The 18,091-nt window shown below is 38.5% G+C and overlaps 1 pseudogene; it reads right to left on the bottom strand.

Annotated features, from left to right (window-relative positions):
• Positions 1 to 10,503: 10,503 nt before the first annotated feature.
• LOC116891411 lies at positions 10,504 to 12,184 on the bottom strand (annotated as a pseudogene).
• Positions 12,185 to 18,091: the final 5,907 nt, after the last annotated feature.

The following is an 18,091-nucleotide window of genomic DNA, read 5'->3' as shown; positions in this document are numbered from 1 at the left end:
TGGAAGGGGAAGCCCTGGGTCCTGCTAAGACTGAACCCCCAGTGAACTAGACTGTTGGGGGGAGGGCGGCAATGGGGGGAGGGTGGGGAGGGGAACACCCATAAGGAAGGGGAGGGGGGAGGGGGATGTTTGCCCGGAAACCGGGAAAGGGAATAACACTCGAAATGTATATAAGAAATACTCAAGTTAATAAAAAAAATAAATAAATAAAAGAGAGACCACAGATACTTTTCAGCATCTGATTGAAGCAGATGCAGAATCCCACAACCAAATAGTGTGGAAATTTGGGGAAGTTCTGGGGAGGAGAAGGAATTATTGTATAAGCCATAGTATCAAGAACAACACATAAACAAGGACCACAGAATCAAGTGATTAGGATTCAAGTGGGCTCACAAGGATCAGGGAGCCTCATGTGCCTGACCCAGGATCTATGTATATATGTTATGGTTGTGTAGCTTGGTGTTCTTGTGAGAGAAAGATCTGTTATCCACTTATATGGAGTTGCATCATTCATCCTTGGTATGAGAATATATGCCTTGTATTATTATAGCTTGTTATGCCTCTGTGAAGGCAGCTCATAGCATTAAGGTCTTATATTAAAAATACATACAGAAGACAAATCAATCCATAGAGCCTTTTATGGAAAGGATACTGGAAATAGATCAATCTCACAATCCAGCTGTAAAACCCTTGGGCACATACACAAAGGGGATTCTATTATAGAGAATCAAAGAACTCCTACTACAATCTTTTTTGCTAAGAAAGAACTATGGAGAATGAAACTGCAAGAAGACTTACCTGTGATGATACTGTGTTGACTTAAGAGGAGTGAGTCCTCATAGTCCAAAATTACATCCTTTCTGCCATGTATAGAATTGGTGGTAGATAATGTTACTATTTTAAGACTAAAAAGAAACCTTTTAGCTATAGATTAAATTCTTAAGAATTTTTAAGTAAAAGATTTATCACAAGATTTTGCCATACCCTTCAAATTTATAAGCTCTAAACAGTTTTTTTACAAAGTTTCTCATTGAAAAAGAGAAGAGAATTCGTGAATCTAGATTATCTTGACATTATTGAAAGTGCCCTGATATCAAAAGGAATCCCAAGTCTCCTTTTCTGGAAGTGTTTCTCTTAGACTCCCAATTTAGGCTTTCAAAAGTTGGGATTTTACTATTTTCTTTATCCAGGTGGCTATGAAGATTTCATCACATGAAAATATGTACATAAGTGTTTAAAAAAGTATATAATTGGCTTCTCAATCTTGAACTGATTAGAATCCTAAGTGAAATCCACCGTGTAATTCATCAATGGGCCTATTATCAAATTCTGCTGTACCAGACATTGTAACTACTGAACTAGAGTCAGCCCAAAGTGAGAACTCTAAACATAGGTTGCTCTATTGCCCTTCTTCCTTTAGCCAACAAGGAACTGAGCCAGGTGAGAATTGTCAAACTGATACTGAGTCTCTGTGCTTACCTTCAACTTATATGGAAGACAAAATCATTGTTAATACATTTATAAACATACTGATGAGATGCAGTGGGACTTATTAAATATAGTGAACACAGGCTAGAGGTGAATTTCAATGCTAGTATACATGCCTAGTACCTTCAGATCCCTTAATGTGATTCCAAGAATCACCATAAATCAATCCTGATATATAATGTCTCCTGCACTCATTGCTACTTCAGAATAATCTGTCCCTCTGCACACTCCTTGGCAAGTGCAGTTGACTAAAATGTTTCTGTTTCCAAAGAATGTAGATAATGTAGTCTCACCTTGTATAAAATACATTAGTAAATATTTCATGCTTACATTTAGTGTTAATTAGCATTGTGACACATATACTTACACTTTGCGTTTTCCTGCCACTGCATACTGAAGTGCACTCCATCCAAATGTGTCCTTTAAGGAGTGATCAATACCTTTCTCCAGTAACTGCTCAACAATGACTTCAGAATCCCATTGCACTGCATACATGAGTGTTGTTCTAGAATGCCAGAGACAAATTGTATAAACACTGGATATACTATATTTTACCAATTTAAAGTGCTTAAGCACAAGATATAATATGTTTTACTAAGTAGATATATAGCTGGGGTATATATAGAATTGACCATTTACTAACCAGATTTAAGAATATTGAAAGCACAAAGTTCAATTTATAACGCTAAATAGAGAAAACAAGCAAAAACCTTCTTGACCCACAGTGTGATCTTTATAGGAGAAGGCCTATTTTAATTGGTTTATTGTGAATAATTATGTGAAGAACATTTACCAGAAGTATAGAAAGATTTATGTGAAAAGGAATGCCATATACTTCCTACTCTAATATAGTATAATTCACTGTCAAATACATAATATCCATCTGCATAAAAGCATATTAGTAATGTTAACGGTAAAAATACATAGCATAGTCTTTTCATTTACTGATTTTAGTAAGCATTGAACTGCATGACACTACATAATTTTGCAACCACCATTCAAGTTGGTTTTGCATATCTACACACAATGAAAAATATTTGGAGGTTAAAGACTGTTCACAAATTTGTGTGAGTAGAAACTGGAAAATTTTGAACTAACATTATGTTGTATCACCAAGGACTTCTCTAACACTCACATACTATTTATTTTCATTGAACTTTATCCAATTAAAGCCACTTTTCTTCCTTTAATTGATACGAGATAATGAAACTACAAATGCTTATTGCATAAAAAGCAACATTGACAGTATCTGGTAATGATAATCATGTAAGATGATGTCATTATGCTACCTATCATTGGTGAGGAAAAAGTCTAGGAAGAAGAGAAGAGGAGGAGTAAAACAATCAAGATGGAGACAACCAAGCAGGATGATCCAGATCCAGATGGACTACATCAATTTTATCTTGTCTAGGTAGGCGTTTTGTATCTTTATTAATCGGCAGTGAATTTATCCTGTGGATGTGTTGTGGATTGAGAATTTAACATATAAATCTGATTAATAAATTAAAGGAACTTTGATTTTACTGGGCTAAAGAGGACAGTGTGTGAAAGATATGGCTGAGAGGCAGTTGGAGCATGCGGATCTGGTTCTGTTGCCACCCGGACTCAGAATACACAGGGCCCGCAGAATGAGAGCTGTGTGTGTGTGTGTGTGTGTGTGTGAGAGAGAGAGAGAGAGAGAGAGAGAGAGAGAGAGAGAGAGAGAAAAAGAGAGAGAGAGAGAGAGAGAACAGACGCGTGGCAAATGTATGGAATGGGAGGGATCAAGCGTGTAGAACTAGGGGGGGCCTTTATTATTTTATCACAGAGAGGGAAATCGTATAAGCTAAAAGGAAAAAGATATAAGCATTATTCAGGGCATGAAACCATATTTTTAATTTGTTCAGTTAGCATTATAGAATTTCATATCCAAATTATTAATTTAGAACATAGATCATGAAAACAGTTCCTTTTTGAAACTCATATTCATATGAAGGACAAAAATAACTAAATGGGAAAAAACCTCATAACAAAGTATTATTCTCGTTATAAAAAAAGAAAAACAAGATATCAAGATAGATATCATACATAGATAATGAAACAAGTATTTCTTTAATGACCATAATTTAAAGGATTATAAATGTGATTGATAACAAATCAGTATATTTATATTATAGATCATATTTTTAGAACTAGTTACATGAAGTATTTTAACTCAAATAACATCATAATCTTCAAGGACAAATATTGCAATGTTTGTAAATGAGAAAAACCCTCATAACAAAGAATATAAATCTCTCGTTATAAAGAAGGAATATAACAAGGAATATCATAGATAGATATCATACATAGATAAAGAGATATAGATATAAGTATAATTCTTTGCTATATAAATATATTATAATTTCATAAGTGATATATTTAATGTGATTGATGATTTGATTCTTTCTAGTATATTTATATTATGGTGTTTATTTGAGTGAATTTTACTAGACAGTAGTAGTATTTTAAAAGTCAAAGTACAGTACCTTTGATAATCATCCCGTGCATAAATATTTGCACCATGTTTTATTAAATATTCTGCTGTGAGGAGTTTCCTTTCTCGAAGTGCCAGCAGGAGAGGTGTAAACCCATCCTGTAATAGTATAAATTAATAATTCACAATATAGCATATTCCATAGCTAAGCTGAATATCACATATCAAGCCTTGTGAATAGAATATTCACCATAGACTAGAGACGAGTAGTTTTTTACTTATTAGCCTAATACACATTCTCACGTTTCTCAGTATTGCAATGCTTCAGCCCTGCCTGTACTTGTTATAAGACCTCTAGTCTACTCTAAACCAGATGTGAAACACTTAAGTCCCTCAAACAGTATGTTCCCATGGACCTATTGTTCCATCACAGCAGCTGACTTCGAATTTTAGTTACATTATTGTTCCCCTCTAATGAAAGTCTCCCGAGAGTTTATCTTGAGAAATCCCCAAAACACACAGAAGCAAAGGTTTTCATTCCTTTGTTGCATGGATCAGCTAAAATCTCTTTGTGTCAGAAGTTCTTCTGCGTTTCAAAATATTTATATGGCAGATGCGCCAATTTCCAACAGGAAATTTCAAGTATAATATGATCAACATTATGATAAAATTGTGGAATTGTCCAGTACTTAAAATATGATTTCTGAAATACTGTTTAACAGATCTTCTATTGGGCAAACATTAGCAACAGCAGAAGTTGGTCAAAACACATAATTCTCAGAGCTTTATAAGGATGTGGAAGTTTGCAGAGGACATAGAGGAAGCCCTCCTTGATTTATTGTTGAGCATGGGCCCAAGCTGACAATGTCAACATCTTGCTCCAAAAGGTCACCAAAGTAATGGACTCAAAATGTGCAATACCTCAAAGAGATCGTAACTTTGGCTAACTAGAAATTGATTCTGTCCCTTTAGAATATGAAAATTGTCTTAGCCTTTAGAAAACCCAATACATCATTTTAAAAATATTTTAATTTAAATTATTTGTTATGTTCTTACATGAGAACAGTATTTATTTAATATCCCCTCACTCCTCCAAATCCTCTTATGTGCCCATTCCCTCTCAAATTCATGACATCATCTTTATTGAGGATACACACACATATATACGTACAGCCTATAATTCCATTTATTGTTACCTCCTTTCTCTGCCTTCACATCTCCTTGTCTGTCTTTCTTACTCATTCTGTCTCTCTGTCTCTCCTTTGATGTGTATATGAGTGTGTGCTTATAGCTGGATATTATCACTGGGTAATCTATCAGAGTTATCTCTGGAGAAATATGAATTATTCCCTCCTCAACCATGGCTAGCAGGCAACTCTTCTTTTATCAATGGTTCTTTTGAAGTTCTCCCATCAGTGTTTGCATGTCAATTTATGATTTTACTGTGCCAATCTTGTTTAGGCAACCATATTATTGAGATTTGATAGCTTCAATATCCCTTTCATCTCTAGAAACACTGTCTTACAATGAGCATCTTGGACTCTGGACCATACAGGCTTTTAGACTTCTCTTCCTCAAGGCCATGAGTCTTCCTTAGGTATGGTAGTTATATTGCAGATGTACCAATTATGGATACACACTCATAGCCTTTTATTTTTTCTTTTCTTATTTTATTTTATTGGATATTTCCTTATTTACTTTTCAAATAGTACTCCCATTCACAGTTTCCCCTCCAGAACCCCATATCCTATCCCATTCCTTTTGCTTATTTATTATTATTTTTTTATTTAATTGTTTTATCCTGATCACTGTTGCCTACTGGCCACACCCCTTTCCATAATCCTTTCTCCCATCTCCCCTCCCTTTCACCTCTCTGGGCATATCCCCACCATGGAACATCAAGTATTTTAATTATTGCTGTATGCTTACCAATGAATTACACAAATCAAGTGTTGAAAGTATAATCTATCATGCTTTCCTCACAGGAAATCTGTCTCTGATAACAGTTTGAAGGTGAAATATCACACATAGTCTGAAATTATTGACATCCTAACCTAACTGGTCATTATTTTTGGTAGTTTTTGGAATCTTTCAAAATTGATCCTTCCTTGCAGGTTGAATATATGGACAGTCTTAGGGATACACCTATTCTGAGACTGTCCAGAGCACTCTGATTCTGGTTTCCTGGAATTATGAGGAAGGTGAGTTACAAAATCCTGATACCATGAACCAAACTGAACCGAACTGCTTGGCTTTCTCACCCAATACCAAACTCTATCCCATGAACCAGAGTAAATCCTTTGTAACTTATGTTGCTTCTACAAGTAGGCTTGTAAGAGTAATGAGAAAAGTGACTATCATGGACCCTCAAATGCAATAAAGACTTCATGATGATTATTTTAGCTGCCAATGACATCAACCATAGTGATCTAGAAAGCAAGTTTCGGTGGAGAAACCATCTACATACATTCTACTTATGGATATGCTGTGAAAATTTATCTTCGTGGCTAGTTGCTAAAAAGAACCCTAGTGAGTGGTATCATAACCTGGTTAGGAAACAGGACTGTGTAAGATTTCAGATGACTAAATGAATACTAAGCAAATAGGAAGCTTGGATTCATTCATTTTATTCTCTTTTTAGGGAAGGTTGAATGAGTTTTGGATGATTGTCTCAAGAGCCTGCATCTATCTTTCCTAATAATATAGAATAATCTGGAATTGTAAGTCAAATAAATATTTTAGAACATTGTTTTCAAAAATATTTTTATGGAAGCATAAAAGTGGAGCAGGGACTGAAAGAAAGGTTATACTGAGACTGGCTCACCTGTGAATCCATCCCATATGCAGTCACCAAACCTAGTCACTATTGCTGATGCCAAGAAGTGCTTGCTGACAGGAGGATCATATGGATGTCTCCCAAGAGGCTCTGCCAGAGCCTTACTGATACATATGAGGATGCTTGCAGCTAACCATTGGACTGAGCATGGGGACCTCAATGGAAGAGTTAGAGAAAGGACTTAAGAAGTAAAGTGGTTTTCAACCCCATAGGGAGAACAACAATATCAACCAATCAGACCACCCAGAGCTCCCAGAAACTAAACCACCAACCAAAGAGCACACATGAAGTGACCCATGGCTCCAGACACATATGTGGCAGAGGACAGCATTGTTTGGCATCAGTAGGAGGAGAAGCCCTTTGTCCTGTGAAGGCTCATTTCCCCAGTGTAGGGGAATGCCAGGGTGGTGAGTTTTGAGGGGGTTAGGTGGGAGGGTGAGCATCCTCAAAGAAGCAAGCAGAGAGGGCATGGGGCCAAACCAGGAAAATGGATAACATTTGAAATGTAATATATAAAATATTCAAAAATTTTTGAGATAAAAAAGGGGAGCTGCAAAGATCTTCCTGGGAAGAGGATACAGAATAGTTTACACAGTGAACTGGAGACAGATAGGAATGAGAAAAGGAAGGATATGGTTCCAGGGATTGAGGGAGGGAATACTGGCAGTGAGAACTGGAATTGAGGGACATTTAGGAAGCTAGGTAAAAACTTGTGCAATAGAAACTAGGAAATCTGTCAGGGTGACACTAGGAAAGACTCCAGTGACACAGAGCCTGAACCGTCCATCATCTACCAGGCAAGGCATCATATGGGACACAAGCCTAGCAACAAATTTTTCAACCAAGAATTTGCCATGCCTGCAGGATGTGTTGAGATGAGAGTGGGTGGACGGTAGTAGGAGCATCTTCATAGAAGCAAAGGGAAGGGGACATGGGAGGGGAGGGGGGAAAAGAGAATAATATTTGAAATGTAAATACAGAAAATATCCAATAAAGAAATAAGGAAATAAATTAACATTCAATTTCTATCCCATTTAAAATCATTTGTGAGAGATCCATACAAATTATTTTGATCACATTCACCCCTTTTCCCTCAACTACTCCCTGAATTTACCCCATTTCTTTAGCCACCCCTCTTTCTGTCTGTTTATATAGCCACCCTTTCAAGTCTTAGGGTCACAGAAGAAAATTGATGTATACTATAAAAGCCAGAGAAACTGGATAATCACAAGGAGAGTGTCTTCAGGGCACAACAGAGTAGATGGTAAATATACATATGGAATTATAATCTGGAAAAAATTGTGGAAGCCAAGCAACAATTTTGCATGACGTTCTACTTCCAAGTGAGGACTGATTAAAAATTGATAGGTGCTGGGAATGTGTAGTCATTTGTTTTTTTTTGTTTTGTTTTGTTTTGTTGTTTTTTTTTTACTGCAACCTTTTATTTAGAGTATTGGCTTGAATTAGTAGCTGAAATAACAATCGCCATGAAGCCAGGTCAGGTGTACTGCATAATAAACATCTTGATTTATAGACATTACTTAGCAATTTATTGGGCAAAGGTCAAACTTTTGTTTTGCTAAACACATTCCACAGTACAAAGCCATCATGATAATATCTGTACAATTTAACAGGTTCAATAGCTGTTCAGACACATTTTTATTTCAAACAGATAATTGGCAAATATAAATAATTACCAGTTAGAATTAGACTACCCAGGTACTTTAATGCATTAATATAGTAATAATTTACAATTACTCAATTACAGTTAGCAAGATAAAGTTCAGAGAACAGCTGGGAGTTACTATTGTAATTCCAGAAATTGAAATTCCTTGGGTACCCAAGTCCCCTGCTATAAATTAGTAGGTATAATTCAAAGGTCGTGGGCATATCTGAAGGCCATGATCCCACAAGGACTGACAAGAACTTCTATATTCAACATATAGAAACAACAGAAAAGTTCAATTGGGCAGAACTCACCTCCTTCCCTCCCCTCCACTGGGCACTCCTGTCAAATGTGTGATGAGCTGTAAGGTGGTGTGTTCATACCCCCTTATGGACTGGGGCCTACTTTCTATTCATTTAAGCTCCCACCTCTCGGAAACAAACATGGAAGCATGTGAGAATTATTTATTGGGAAAACAAACAAACAAACAAAACTAAAAACTTAAAAATCTAAAAAGGAAAGCCAACCCAGTAAACACATCCAGTACTCACTGACCCCACTGTACAACAATGCCAGGACCAGCTAGTCCAGAGGCTGTCTCTCTCCTAGAGTGCACTTCCATGGGAAGTGGATTCATTCACAGGGAGGGCTGGTTGGGCCTTTAAAACTGTACTGATATTCCTTGATCTTTGGAAACAATGGCAAGGGACAAATCAAAACCTAATCTTGAAAGAGGGAAATAATGTCACCCATGTCCTGCCTGTGTGCCACTCTCACTCAGGAGTTTTGAGAACACTCACAGTGATGAGTGTCACCAGAGCTGACGGTCTGAGGCTGTGCTCCACACACACATGAGTGCCTTGTCCCCAATGTGGGTTCTGAATAGCTGACCATCCACAGGCTCTAACTCAGCAGCCCCCAACAGCCCATCACATTGAGTCTCTGGACTCAGAGTAAGGAGCCCTGTCCCTGGGGCCACCGTCTCGGTCTCTCAGGGTCACTACCCTATGATAGGATGTTGGACAGAAAAACCAATGACCACCCTGAGAAGGGTACTCATGAGGGAATGAACAGTGGTGTGGAGACTGCAGATACCTACCCAATGCAGATGCCACACAACAAACACCCAAGGGAAACTTTGCAAGCTCTGTCTGAAAACACATACAGCACACACAAAGACAGTGACAACTAAAACCCAAGTGAATACTGAAGGAAGGTTCTAGGCCCGCACAGCAACCCTGGAGTTAGGTGTGACATTCTGCACAGTAGTGTCTCAGGTGCAGGGTCTGACCAGTTACCTTGAGCTTGAATTGTGATGTACATTATATGTACATGCGGATACAGCATTTTAAATTAGGAGGAAAGCACTCAGATAAAGGTGTTACTCTACCAAATATCAGAAGATGGAGGAGGTGGGAGACAACGGAGAACAGTTAATAAAAGAAAATAGTTATACTACCTGTGCAGAGGTAATATAACCTGCTTTTTCATTAAATTAAATGAAACAAACAGAAAGGAAGTATAATCCAAAAATACTAAAATAATCCAGATCTGTCCATTGTCTGACACATTCCTATGCAGGTTTTCAGAGCAACAGTGACTGTGACTGACTGACTAAGGTGAAGCTGATGCTGGAGAGAAAAGCCCTGAAGACTCTGCGTAGTCTTTGACAGCCAGTACTTCACCAAGAACACAAGGCTGCTTTTAGTACCAAACCAAGGCACAAAGCGATAGCATAAATTAGAAGCAGGGCTTCTCCTGAAGGCCTTTGCTGTGTGTCCTTCTTGGGAACATGTGTATCAGAAGTGCTGGGGTCTTCACTGAAGAGACGGGCATGAGGGGCTGCTTGACTTGCAGTGGTGAGCTAAGGAGTCCTTCTCCAAGTAAAGTTGGGGTGCAGTAAGAAATGTTGGGGCTTGAGGGGTAGAGTTGCTTGGTGTCTACGCAGCATCTGGAACCAAGTTCAGCACCAAAACTCAGCTGTGAACAAACTCCCTTAGGCATGTGATGGCCATGGAGCCAGGAGTTCAAGACCAGGAAACACAGAAGTGCAGGCTGCTATCTGGAGATATAGGTGTAGATTCTGGAGGGAAAACGACTCATTTCGGGCACTGGGAGGCACATTTAAAAAATCACAAATAAAAATAGTGTTATCATGGGAGCTGACGCTGATCTGAAATTCATCAAGCTGCAGCCAAAACATATATCCAGAATGTTCCACCAAGGTGCGCAGACACAATGTGCTTGCTGGGGCCTGAGGGTCAACAGCAGCCTGCAAGTCCCAGGCTTTAATCTTCCCATCATAAGTGCCACTGACAATCCTCTTGTTATCAAAATGGATGCACCGGAACAGTTCTTCATGCCCCTCTAGGACTCTTAGGTGCCAATTCAAAAATCCCATAACCGGATGGTATTATCTGATGATCCACTAACAACAAGCCAGTCCCAGTACTGCAGGCAGATGATGCCTTGTTTATGCCCATTCAGAGGGTGGACCAACTCACAGGTGCTCATGCTCCACACTTTAATGGTCCTGTCTCCAGAGGTAGACATGATGTACTGATCATCAAAGTCTACTATATTGACAGCAGCATGGTGGCCAACCAGGACACGGTGTAAAGTGGTATCAGTGGCAGAAACCATGTCCCACACAGTGATGGAACCATCCTTGGAACAAGTGACTATCAGTCCATTGCCTAAGCATAGATGCAGTACAGCTTATTAGTGGTGGATGAGTGTGTTGAGAACTTCACCAGTGTCCACATCCCAGGCTCTCACCCTGGAGCCTGAAGGACCAGTTACAATGACTCGCTCATTATATTGGAGGCAGAGGACAAATCCTGTGTGTCCCATTAGCACTTTTAAACATCCCAAGCTGCTTTTATCCCAGATCTTTATAGAGTTGTCTCAGAGGCCACTGATAATTTTGTCATCATCATATTGCAAACAGTAGACACCCTTAGTATTTTCAGAATGGCACTGGATCCTCTGCGAGTTGTGTCATCCACTTCGCCAGTTGGGTTCTATGGTTTCTGTGCCTTGGATAACCTTTGGGCATAATGATCTATAAAATGAGCTGGGAGGGCCATCTGTAGTTCTTTTTTTTAAAGAGGTACTGATCCCAGCCTCTTCCTTCTGAGGGTCCTTCCAGAAAGTGTCTGTGCACACCATGCTCTCAATCGGCTTCTTCCAAAGATTCTCTTCGGAGCTTACTCGCTACTATTCTTTACACAGCAGCTCTGCTGCACACAGAGACCTGGCATCCAGGTAGGAAAGAATGTTTTCTGTTATGTGATCTAAATCTTGCTCTGGTAAAGCAGTGATTAAAGTCCTGCTACAACATGGGCTTCAGTTGAGAGTTAATATGGCTATGCTGATAATAGATTGTGAGATAAGATGCTTCACAAATTCTACCTGATCTGATTCAGACCACTGATTAAAGTACTTAATGAACAAGTCATTTTTTTCTGGTAGTTCCCCTCCAATGACCTTTCTAGAGACAATCACAGATGACATTCCACTACTTATCTGGAAAGTATTTTGCACTTCAGATCCACCACTTAATAAGTGGGGAATTCCCTTTAGACTAGTCTGAGAAAATACTCAGTCAATAGCAGTCAAGCATCTTCTAAGATTCTTTCTGTTTACTGTATCCAGCTTCCTTTAACAAAATCCCAAACATGCACTTCAGTAACATAAGCTTGATGGTCTTGTCTTCAAACACCCAGTCAGGCTCCATGGCAGGCCAGGTGCCCCACCTCACTATCTCTGCTCAGTGGCAGAGGAGGCAGTGGCAGCAGCAGCTGTGGAGGCAGCTCTTACACTCACTCTAGCTGTGAGCCTGCCTAGGCTTCTGGCAGTTCCACCCTCCAATTTGTTTCTGTTTTTGTTTTTGTTTGTTTAAATGTATGAACCCTAACACCTCCTGTAGCAAGCAGAGCTCCCAGTGAAAAGATACAGACCAGACATCAACCTATCCACAAAACCCTGGAGCCAAAATTTGTCCTGCCAATAAGAAGCACAGTGTAGGTTGATATCTTTAAGCAGGAAGGCAGGTTACAGGATAGAAAGAAGCCTGGGGAAGGAAGGATGGATAGGAACAAAGGTTTAGAAAGAGGAGAAGGAGCAGGAGCAAAGAGAAGGAGCTGGGAGAACATGGTAGAAGGTGTTAAGATTCTTCTCTGCACTGCTAGCCGGAACAGGATACAGATCTGTCCTAAGAGAAACAACCAGAGCATGTCAAATACAGAGGTGAACGTTATTAGCAAACCACTGAACTGAAAACAGGATCCCCTTTGGGGGAATTAGAGAAAGGATTGAACGAGTTGAAGGGGTTTGCAACCACAGAACAACAACAATGCCAACGAACCAGAGTTCCAGGAACTAAATCACTACCCAGAGGCTAGTGGACTGACCCTGGGCTCTAACTGCATAGGTAGCAGAGAATAGACTTGTTGGGGCACCAGTGGAAGGGGAAGTCCTTGGTTCTGTCAAGGTTGGACTGCCAGTGCAGGGGAATGTCAGGAGGGGGTTATAAGGGGGGGTAGATGGGGGAAAACCTGGGTTCTTTCCAGCTTCAGTCTATTATGAATATGGCTGCTATGAACATAGTAAAGCATATATCCTTTTTATATGTTGGAGCATCTTTTGGGTATATGCCCAGGAGAGGTATAGTCAAGTCCTGAGGTAGTAAGTACTCTGTCCAATTTTCTGAGGAAACTACACACTGGTTTCCAGAGTGGTTGTACCAGCTTGCAATTCCAACAACAATGGAGGAATGTTCTTCTTTCTCCACATCCTTGCCAGCATCTGTTGTCATCTGAGTTTTTCACCTTAGCCACTTTGATTGGTGTGAGGTGGAATCTCAGGGTTGTTTTGATTTGCATTTCTGTGATGACTATGGATATTGAACATTTCTTTAGGTGCTTCTTGGCCATTTGATATTCCTCAGTAGAGAATTGTTTAGCTCTATTCCCCAATTTTAATAGGTTTATTTGATTCGTTGGAGACTAACTTCTTGAGTACTTTGCATATATTGGATATCAGCCCTCTATTGTATGTAGAACTGGTGAAGATCTTTTCCAAATCTGTTAGTTGCTCTTTGGTCCTAATGACAATATTCTTTGCTATATAGAAGCTTTGAAAGTTTATGAGGTCCCATTTGTCTATTCTTGATCTTAGATCATAAGCCATTGGTGTTTTCAGGAAATTTTCTACAGTACCCATATTTTCTAGGCTCTTCCCCACTTTTTGTTCTATTAGGTTGAGTGTATCTGGTTTTATGTGGAGGTGCTTGATCTACAGGGATTTGAGCTTTGTACATGGTGAAACAAATGAATCAATTTGCATTCTTCTACATGCTGATGTCCAGTTGAACCAGCACAAGTTTTTGAAAATGCTATCCTTTTTCTACTGGATGGTTTTAGCTCTTTTGTCTAGCATCAAGTGACCATAGGTGTGTGGATTTATTTTTTGGGTCTTCAATTCTATTCCATTGAACTACCTGCCTGTCTCTGTACCAATACCACAGTTTTTATTACCACTGCTCTGTAATTGCTTGAGATCAGGAATGGTAATTCCCTCAGAAGTTCTTTTATTTCAAATGAATTTTGAAATTGCTCTTTCTAACTCTATGAAGAATTGAGTTGGAATTTTGATGGGGATTGCATTGAATCTGTAGATTATTTTTGGAACAATGGCCAAGTTTACTGTATTAATCCTGCCAATCCATGAGCAATGGAGATATTTCCATTTTCTGAGACTTGCTTCAATTTCTTTCTTCAGAGACATGAAGTTCTTGTTAGACAAATCTTTCACTTCCGTGGTTAGAGTCACACCAAAGTATTTTATGTTATTTGTGACTATTGTGAAGGCTGTCATTTTCCTAATTTCTGAATCAGCCTGTTTATCCCTTCAGGAGAGAAAGGTTATGGATTTGATTGAGATAATGTTATATTCAACCACTTTGCTGAAGCTGTTTATCAGACTCAGTATTCCTCTGGTGGAACTTTTGGGGTCCAGTAAGTGTACTATCATACCATCTGCAAATAGTGATATTTTGAGTTCTTCCTTTCCAATTTGCATCCCTTTGGCCTCCTTTTCTTGTCTGATGGCTCTGGCTAGGACTTCAAGTACTATATTGAATAAGTAGGGAGAGAGTGGGCAGCCTTATCTGGTCCCTTATTTTAGTGGGATTGCTTCAAGTTTCGGCCCATTTAGTTCGATGTTGGCTACTGGACCTTGAATTCCTGATCTTTTCAAGTCTTTTAACATGAAGAGGTGCTGAATTTTGTCAAATGCTTTCTCCGCATCTAATGAGATGATCATAATCTTGTTTACATACTGGATTCAATTAATGGATTTCCATATATTAAACAATCCCTACATCCCTGGGATGAAGCCTACTTGATTATGATGGATGATCGTTTTGAAGTGTTCTTGGATTTGGTTTGAAGAAATTTACTGAGTATTTTTGCATCAATATTCATAAGGGAAATTGCTCTGACGTTCTCTTTCTTTGTTGGGTTTTTGTGTGGCTTAGGTATAAGCTTAATTGTGGCTTCATAGAAGGAATTGGGCAGTGTTCCTTCTGTTCCTATTTTGTGGAATAATTTGAACAGTTTTAGAATTAGGTCTTCTATGAAGGTTTGATAGAATACTCCACTAAATCTATCTGGTCCTGGTTTTTGGGTTTTGTTTGTTTGTTTGTTTGTTTGTTTGTTTTGGTATTTTTTGGGTTTTTTTTGTTGGGAGTCTTTTAATAACTGCTTCTATTTCTTTAGAAGTTATGGGATGGTTTAGATTGTTTACCTGATCCTGATTTAACTTGAGTACCTAGTATCTGTTTAGAAAATTGTCCATTTCATCTACATTTTCCAGTTTTGACTAGTACAGGCTTTTGTAGGATCTGATGATTTTTTTAATTTCCTGTTTCTGTTGTTATGTCTCGCTTTTCATTTCTGATTTTGTTAATTTGAATACTCTCTGTGTGCCCACTGGTTAGTCTGGCTAATGGTTTGTCTATCTTGGAAATTTTCTGAAAGAACCAGCTCCTGGTTTTGTTGATTCATTGTATAGTTCTTTTTTGTTTCTATTTGGTTGATTTCAGCTCTGAGTTTGATTATTTCCTGCCATCTACTCCTCTTGGGTATATTTGTTTCTTTTTGTTCTAGAGCTTTTAGGTGTGCTGTCAAGCTGCTAATCTATGCTCTCTCAACTTTCTTTTTGGAGACACTCAGAGCTATGAGTATTCCTCTTAGCACTGCTTTCTTTATGCCCCATTAGTTTGGATATGTTGTGCCTTCATTTTCATTAAATTCTAAAAAGTTTTTAATTTCTTTATTTCTTCCTTTACCTAGTTATCCTTGAGTAGAGTGCTGCTAAGCTTCTGTGTTTATGTGGGCTTTCTGTAGTTTCTGTGTTGTTATTGAAGACCAGCCTTAGTCCATGGTGATCTAATAGGATACATAGGATTATTTCAATCTTGTATCTGTTGAGTCCTGTTTTGTGATTGATTTTTTAGAGATGGAACCATGAGGTGCTGAGAAGATATATTCTTTTGTTTTAGGATGAAATGTTCTATAAATGTTTGTTAAATCCATTTGGTATATAACTTCTTTTAGTTTCTCTATGTCTCTGTTTTGTTTCAGTTTCCATGATCTGTCCATTGATGGGAGTGGGATGCTGAATTCCCCCATTATTATTTGTGAGATAAAACATGTGCTTTGAGCTTTAGTAAGGTTTCTTTTATGAATGTAGATGCCCTTGCATGTGGAGCACAGATAGTCAGAACTGAGAGTTCCTGTTGGTGGATTTTTTCTTTAATTATATAAGTGTCCTTCCTTATCTTTTTTGATAACTTTTGTTTGAAAGTCAATTTTATTGGAAATTAGAATGGCTACTCTACCTTGCTTTTTGTGACCATTTTTTTTGGGAAATTTTTATCCAGCCTTTTACTCTAATGTAGTGTCTGTCTTTTTCACTGAGGTGTGTTTCTTGTATGCAGCAAAATGCTGGATCCTCTTTGCATATCCAGTCTGTTAGTCTATGTCTTTTTATTGGGAAATTGAATCCATTGATGTTAAGAGCTATTAAGGTATGGTGATTGTTGTTTTTTCTTATATTTCTTGTTAGAGGTAGAATTATGTTTGTGTGGCTCTGTTCTTTTGAGTTCATTTCAAAATTATTTTCTTGCATTTTTTAGTGTATAGTTTCCCTCCTTGTGTTAGAGTTTTCTATCTATTATCCTTTGTAGGGCTGGATTTGTGGAAAGATGCCATGTAAATTTGGTTTGTTTATGGAATATCTTGGTTTCTCCATCTATGTTAATTGAGAGTTTTTCTGGACATAGTAGCCTGGGCTGGTACTTGTGCTCTCTTAGGGTCTGTATGACATCTACCCAGGATCTTCTGGCTTTCATATTCTCTGGTGAGAAGTCTGGTGTAATTCTGATACATCTCCCTTTATATATTACTTGACCTTTATCCCTTACTGTTTACAATATACTTTCTTTGTTTTGGGCATTTGGTGTTTTGACTATTATTTGACAGGAGGAATTTCTTTTCTGGTCCAATCTATTTGAAGTTATGTAGGCTTCTGGAATGTTTATGGGCATCCCTTTGTTTAGGTTAGGGAAGTTTTCTTATTTAATTTTTTGAAGATATGTACCGGCCATTTAAGTTGGAGACTCTGCTCTCTTCTATACCTATTATCCTTAGGTGTGACCTTCTCATTGTGTCCTGGATTTCCTGGATTTGGGAGTTAGGAGATTTTTGCATTTTACATTTTCTTTGATGGTTGTGTCAATGTTTTCTATGATATCTTCTGCCCCTGAGATTCTTTCTTCTATTTCTTGTATTCTCTTGTTTATGCTTGCATCTATGACTCCTGATCTCTTTCCTGGGTTTTCTATCTCCAGTGTTGTCTCCCTTTGCGATTTCTTTATTGTTTCTATTTCCATTTTTAGATCCTCGGTGGTTTTGTTTCACTCCTCCATGTATTTGTTTGTGTTTTCCTATAATTTTTTCAGGGATTTTGTATTTCCTCTTTAAAGGCTTCTACTTGTTTACCTGTATTCTCCTGTATTTCTTTAAGGGAGTTATTTATGTCCTTCTTAATTTACTCTTCTATCTTTATGAGATATTATTTTAAATCTAAATCTTGCTTTTCCAGTGTGTTGGGATATCCATTATTTGCTTTGTTGGGAGAACTGGGCTCTGATGATGTCATGCAGTCTTTGTTTCTGTTGCTTAGTTTCCTGAGCTTGCCCCTCACTATCTGGTTGTCTGTGGTGTTACCTGGTCTTGTGTCTCTGATAGTGGCTTGACCCTCCTGTAAGCCTTTGTGTCAGTTTCCTGGAGACTGTCTTTCAGTCCTTAGTGTAGGCAGAGATGGGAAGGACCCTCTCACTGACTGCTCCTAGGTTCCTGTGTCTAGTGGACTCTAGGCAGGTTCTTCTTGGGCCAGGAATGTGAGCAGAAGTGGTGTTCTTCCCTGAACTCTCAGGATTGTCTGCACTTCTGAGAGTCTAGCTCTCTCCCCAATGGGATTTGGGAACTGAATTTCTTATCAATTTAAAATTAGTATTGCTACCCTCATATATAGGCACTGTTCCTATACAACACATTTAACTATAAAAGGCTCATAC

This window comes from Rattus rattus, chromosome 2, assembly GCF_011064425.1.
Source record: "Rattus rattus isolate New Zealand chromosome 2, Rrattus_CSIRO_v1, whole genome shotgun sequence".
NCBI lineage: Eukaryota > Metazoa > Chordata > Mammalia > Rodentia > Muridae > Rattus > Rattus rattus.
Note: the sequence above shows the minus strand (reverse complement) of the source record. Positions and strands in the feature narration are given on the sequence as shown.